Source organism: Mustela nigripes, chromosome 1, assembly GCF_022355385.1.
Source record: "Mustela nigripes isolate SB6536 chromosome 1, MUSNIG.SB6536, whole genome shotgun sequence".
Classification (NCBI taxonomy): Eukaryota; Metazoa; Chordata; class Mammalia; order Carnivora; family Mustelidae; genus Mustela; species Mustela nigripes.
In genome coordinates, this window is record NC_081557.1 from 107,228,130 (window position 1) to 107,235,542 (window position 7,413).

At 39.4% G+C, this 7,413-nt stretch overlaps 1 pseudogene; it reads left to right on the plus strand.

Moving 5' to 3' along the window:
* The first annotated feature begins 337 nt into the window (after positions 1 to 337).
* Positions 338 to 3,089, plus strand: LOC132013327 (elongation factor 1-alpha 1-like; annotated as a pseudogene).
* Positions 3,090 to 7,413: the final 4,324 nt, after the last annotated feature.

Consider the following 7,413-nt stretch of genomic DNA (forward strand, 5'->3'; position numbering starts at 1 on the left):
TGGGAGATAATGTTTGCAAATTATTTACCATATAAGGGATTAATGTATAGAATATATAAAGAACTCCTATAACTCAACAACAAAAAACAAACAACCTAAATCAAAAAATGTGCAAAGGACTTGACTAGACATTTCTTCAAAGAAGATATACAAGTAGCAATAAGTGCATGGAAGAATTCTCAACATTACTAATTATTAGAGAAATGCAAATCAAAACTGTAATGAGACATCATTTCACACCTATTAGGATGGTTATTATTAAGAGAAAAACAGATTTTTCATGAGTTGGCCACCAGAGCATAGGTGCCATGAAAACCACCCCTAAATTTAAACCAAAATGGGAAAGGAAAAGATTCCTATCAATATCGCCATCATTGGACATGTAGATTCAGGCAAGTCTACTACTGCTAGCCATTTGATCTATGAATGTGGTGGAATTCACAAAAGAACCACTGAAAATTTTGAGAAGGATGCTGCTGACATGAGAAAGTCTCCTTCAAGTATGCCTAGGTCTTGAAAGCTGAACGTGAACATGGTCTTACTACTGATGTTACCCTATAGGGACTCAAGATCAGCAAGTGTTATGTGATCATCTGACCGTCACTGATGCCCCAGGACATGGAGATTTTATCAAAACCATGATTACAGGCATATCTCACAGTGTCCGTTCAGTCCTGGTTGTCGTTGCTGGTGTTGGTGAATTTGAAGCAAGTTATCTCTAGGTATCAACTCTATGGTCAATTAATCTTCGACGAAACAGGAAAAAATATACAGTGGAAAAAAGACAGTCTCTTCAATAAATGGTGCTGGGAAAACTGGGCAGCTATATGTAGAAGAATGAAACTCGACCATTCTCTTACACCGTACACAAAGATAAACTCAAAATGGATAAAAGACCTCAACGTGAGACAGGAATCCATCAGACTCCTAGAGGAGAACATAGGCAGTTATCTCTTCGATATCAGCCACAGCAACTTCTTTCAAGATATGTCTCCAAAGGCAAAGGAAACAAAAGTGAAGATGAACTTTTGGGACTTCATCAAAATCAAAAGCTTCTGCACAGCAAAGGAAACAGTCAAAAAAACAAAGAGGCAACCCATGGAATGGGAGAAGATATTTGCAAATGACAGTACAGACAAAAGGTTGATATCCAGGATCTATAATGAACTCCTCAAACTCAACACACACGAAACAGGCAAGCATATCAAAAAATGGGCAGAAGATATGAACAGACACTTCTCCAATCAAGACATACAAATGGCTATCAGACACATGAAAAAATGTTCATCATCACTAGCCATCAGGGAGATTCAAATTAAAACCACATTGAGATATCACCTTACACCAGTTAGAATGGCCAAAATTAACAAAACAGGAAACAACATGTGTTGGAGAGGATGTGGAGAAAGGGAAACCCTCTTACACTGTTGGTGGGAATGCAAGTTGGTGCAGCTTCTTTGGAGAACAGTGTGGAGATTCCTCAAGAAATTAAAAATAGAACTTCCCTATGACCCTGCCATTGCACTCCTGGGTATCTACCCCAAAGATACAGATGTCGTGAAAAGAAGGGCCATCTGTACCCCAATGTTTATAGCAGCAATGGCCCAGTCGCCAAACTATGGAAAGAACCAAGATGCCCTTCAATGGATGAATGGATAAGGAAGATGTGGTCCATATACACTATGGAGTATTATGCCTCCATCAGAAAGAATGAATACCCAACTTTTGTAGCAACATGGACGGGACTGGAAGAGATTATGCTGAGTGAAATAAGTCAAGCAGAGAGAGTCAATTATCATATGGTTTCACTTATTTGTGGAGCATAACAAATATCATGGAGGACAAGGGGTGTTAGAGAGGAGAAGGGAGTTGGGGTAAATTGGAAGGGGAGGTGAATCATGAGAGACTATGGACTCTGAAAAACAATCTGAGAGGTTTGAAGTGGCAGGGGGGTGGGAGGTTGGGGTACCAGGTGGTGGGTATTATAGAGGGCATGGATTGCATGGAGCACTGGGTGTGGTGAAAAAAATAATGAATACTGTTTTTCTGAAAATAAATAAATCAGTTTAATTAAAAAAAAAAAGTGATCTCTAGGTAGGAGAGACCCATGAGCATGCTCTTCTGGTTTACACTTTTGAATGTGTAAACACCAACTAATTGTTGGTGTTCACAAAAAAGACTCCATTGAAACACCCTATAACCAGAAGAGATACAAGGAAATTGTAATGTCAGCAATACATTACGAAAATTGGCTGCAACCCCAAGACAGTAACATTTGGTCAGATTTCTGGTTGGAATGGTGATGACATGTTGGAGCCAAGTGCTAACACACCTTCATTCAAGGGATGGAAAGTCATTCATAAAGGTGGCAATGCTAGTGGAACCATGCTTCTTGAAGCTGTGGATTGCATCTTGCCACCAATTCATCCAACTGACAAGCCTTTGTCTGCCCCTCCAGGACATCCACAAAATTGATGTTATTTCCTGTCCCTGGGGGCTAAGTGGAGCCTGGTATTCTCAGAGCCTGGTATTCTCAAACCCTCGCATGGTGATGACCTTTGCTTCATTCAGTGTTACAACTGAAGTAAAGATGGTTGAAAGCACCATGAAGCTTTGAGTGAAGCTCTTTCTGGGAACAATGAGGGGTTTAAGGTCTGTCCAAAATGTTTGTCATGGCACTGTGGCTTGTGACAGCAAAAATGACCCATACCAATGGAACCCAGATAGCTTCACAGCTCAGGTGATTATCCTGAACTATCCAGGCCAGATCAGTATGGATATGCACTTGTGCTAGATGGTAACACAGCTTATACTCCTCACAAGTTTGCTAAATGGAAGGAGATTGATGGTTGTTCTGAGAAGAAGATAGAAGGACACAAATCCTTGAAATCTGGTGATGCTGCCATCGCTAATATGGTTCCTGGTAAGTGCATATATGTTGAGAACTTCTCTATTGTCCTCTGGGCCATTTTGCTGTTTCTGACACAAGACAGATGGTTACTATGGGTATCATCGTAGCAATGGATAAGAAGGCAACTGCAGTTGGCAAGGTCACCAAGTCTGCCCAGAAAGCTCAGAAAGCTAAATGAATATTATCCCCAAAACCTGCCACCCCAGCCTTAATCAGTGGTGAAGAGCGGTCTCAGAGCTTTTGTGTCATTTGTCATTTAGGCTTAATAGTAAAAGATTGGTGAATGATAACAGTGCATCATAAAACCTTCAGAAGAAAAGGAGAATGTTTTGTGAACCATTTGTGTGTGTGCATGTCTGTATGTGTGTGTGTGTATGTGTGTGTCAATTTTAAGTTATTAGTTTTTTAAATCAGTACTTTTTAATGGAAACAACTTGATCAAAAATCTGTCACAGAATTTTGAAACATACTAGAACAGAAGTTGAGTGAGAAAAATGAAACAAAATATAACAAGTAACATGTTGGTGAGGATGTGGAAAAATCAGAACCCTTGTACATTGCTGGTGGGAATGCAAAATGATGTCGCCACTGTGAAAAACCATATGGTGGTTTCTAAAAAAATGAAACATAAATTTATAATGTGATCCAGAAATTCCACTTCTGGGTATATACACAAGAGAACTGAAGGCAAGGGCATGAATAGATATTTGTACACCCATGTTCAAAGAGTGGAAGCAACCCAAATGTCCACTGACAGATGAGTGGATAAACAAAATGCGATCTGTGTATACAATAGAATATTAGTCAACCTTTAGAAGGGAGGAACTTTGAACACATGCTACTATATGGATGATCCTTGAAGATGCTAAGTGAAATAAGCCAGTCACAAAAGGATAAATATTCTATGATTTCATTTACATGAGGCTTCTAGAGTGGTCAAATTCATGGAGACAGTAGAATGGTGATGGCCAGCAACTAGGAGGTAGGGAATTGGGGAGTTAGTGTTTAACTGGTACAGAGTTTCAGTTTGGGAAGATGGAAAGTTCTGGAGAGGTAGGGGGGTGAATGTACTGTCACATTCAGAGAAAGACAGTGTAACACTGTGTAACACTGTGAATGTGCTTTACACACTGATTTGTGTGCTTAAGCATGGTTACTAAATTTTGTTATGTATATTTTGCCATATTTTTTAAAATTCCAATATAACACACAGTGTAATATTCGTTTCAGGTGCACAATAGAGTGCTTCAACATTCCCATACATTACTCAGTGCGTATCATAATAAGTATACTCTTAATCCCCATCACCTATTTCACTCCTCCCCCCACCCGCCTCCCTTCTAGCAACCATCAGTTTATTCTCTATATTAACGAGTCTCGTTTTTCTGTTTGTCTCCTTCTTCCTTAGTTCATTCCTTTGTTTCTTTTTCTTTGTTCATTTGTTTGTTTGCTTCTTTTTTTTTTTTTTTTTTTTTTTTTTTTTTTTTTTTTTTGGAGCGAGACTGAACAAGCATGGGAGAGTGGCAGAGAAAGAAGAAGAGAGAGAATCTTAAGCAGGCTCCATGCCTAGTGCAGAGCCTGATGCCGGGCTTGATCTGATAACCCTGAGATCTTGACCTGAGTTGAGATGAAGAGTCAGATGCCTAACTAATGGAGCCACCCAGCAGCCTCTCGTTTTCTTTCTTAAATTCCACATATGAATGAAATTGTGCAGTATTTGTCTTTCTCTGACTTATTTCACTTAACATTATATTCTCTAGACCCATCCATGTTGTTGCAAATGCTAAGATTTCATTCTCTTTTTTAAAAAATTTTATTTATTTATTTGACCTAGAAAGAAAGAGCACAAATAGGCAGTGAGGCAGGCAGAGAGAGAGGGGGAAGCAGGTTCCCTGCTGAGCAGAGAGCCTGATGTGGGGCTCGATCCCAGGAGCCCCAAGACTACAACCTGAGTCGAAGGCAGAGGCTTAACCCACTGAGCCACCTAGATGCCCGAGATTTCCTTCTTTTTAAGACTGAGTAATATTCCATTTTGTGTCTGTGTGTGTGTGTGTGTGTGTATTCATGTATCCATGGACACTTGGGCTGCTTCCAAATCTTGGCTATTATAAATAATGCTTCTATAAGCATATATATTTTCAAATCAGTGTTTTCATTTTCTTTGGGTAAGCACCCAATAGTGGAATTACTGGAGCATATGGTGGTTCTATTTTTAACTTTTTGAGGAACCTCCATACTGTTTTCCATAGTGGCTGCACCAGTTCGCATTCCCACCCACTGTGCACGATGGTTCCTTTTTCTCTACATCCTCGCCAGCGCTGCACTTGTTTCTTGTGTTTTTGATATGAACCATTCTGACAGATGTGAGGTGATAGCTCATTATGGTTTTGATTTGCATTTCCCTAATCATTAGTGAGGTTGACCATAATTTTTTAAAAGAGTAGCATGGGTAAGTTCATCTTTCTAAAACTGCAGACTCTGTCAAAATGTGATTAGCATACACATCCTCTGTTCTGATCCCCTCCCAACCATATGTCTGCTTCATGTAAGCTTGTCATCTCTGTTCATCCCCAAACCTTCTCCTGGCTCTTCACCTCAGCCTGTGTGCACACACACTTCCAAGAACCAGGTGAGAAACCTCCTTGTCCTCTTCTCCTCTTCCTTCCTGTGAGCCTGCAGGTCCAACAGACAAGTCTCTCAAATCCACCCACCCCTTTCCTTGCCATGGCCCCAGGCACCGCTTCAGTTCTGGCTTCACAGAAGTTTAGCTCTCTGTGTCTCATACTGGCAGCTGAAATAACCTCCACGCTAGTCCCACTGCTCACGTCTCATCCAAGCTTCCTCTCATCATGAGGGAGTCTTCTTGACATAGGCCACAATCTGCTCTGACTTGCTCTCAGGTAGGAACGATGCAAAATGTGCCCATTATCTCACCTGCGCTCGACAGATGCACTTCCTCTGTCCCATTTACAGAGAGGAAAGTGAAGATTGGAAGGTGTCAGCTGCTGTGTCAAGGTCACATTGCTGACTAGTGGCAAAGCCAAGATTCCCACCAGAGCCATCAAACAACAATTAATAATAACAGCTAGCACCGACTCAGGTCTGTGTATAGCGTGATTCTAAGTGCTTTATACCTAATAGTTAACATCATCCTCACAACAACCCCAAAAAGAAGACAGTTTTCATCCCCACTTTATACTTGAGGACATAGAGGCACAGTGAGCTTCGGTACTTGCCCAGAGTAACCCAGCTAGCAAAGAATGGCACCAAGTTTCAAACCCAGTCCGGTCAAGAGCATAACCATGTAGAGCTTTCCCCTTCTCTAAAACCTGCAGAGTAAACATCACCAGAGCTCTGTAGCCAGAGAACCAGCCCCAGATGATCCCATGTAACTTTCCACCCCCATTTAATCCTGTACCCACTAGACAAGGCACCCCAGCACCTCACAAAGCTCCTTCATCCTGGAGTGTCCTTCAGAACCTCTCCACCCATAAATACTAGGTTAATCTTTACAAAGTTCCATTGACTATCATCCTCTCTGGATGCCCACCCCAATAGCCAGGACCTGTTTAAAATTCATTCACTCGGGGGCGCCTGGGTGGCTCAGACAACTAAGCGTCTGCCTTTGGCACAAGTTACGATCTCAGGGTCCTGGGATCCAGCCCCTCGAGAAGAAGTCTGCTTCTCCCTCTCCCTCTGCCCCTACTGCCCACCCAGCTTGTGCATGCACCTCACTCTTTCTCTTTCTCTCTCAAATAAATAAATAAAATCTTTTTAAAAAACTCATTAATTCAACCAAATTTATCAAATACTTTCTGTAGCCAGTCTGTGTGCCAGGTGCTGGGGATACATTGGTAAATGAGACAAAGTTTCCATCCTTAAAATAGTGTCAAACAAGTGTCATCATTGGGTCCTATTCATGGATCTTTTGGTTATCACGAACAACTTATGTGTTTATCTCTGTCACAACATACTGGGCTCCCAGGGTCAAGGTGACATCATATCAAGCTCTGCGTTCCTTTCCTAGTTCCTTGATCTTTCATAGATAAACCAGAAAATGTGTTCAGTGAATCAATGTTTGATTCGGTGGGCCCCATTAAATTATAAATTTAATTATAAATTTATATTATATATTTATATATATAATTATATATGTATATACTTATATATGTTATATATAAGTATATAAGTAGTATATATAAGTATATATATATACAAGTATATGTATATATACATATATATGATATACATATATATAATATACATATATAATATACATATACATATATAAGTATATGTATATATATAACATAGTATATATAATCTATAATATATTATATATAATATAATATATAATAATACACTAATATATAGTATATATAATATACTATATATACTATATAATATAAATATATACATTTACAAGTATATATAATTATATAAACTTATATAAGAATATATACAAATATATACATATATAAGTTAATATAGTTATATATAAT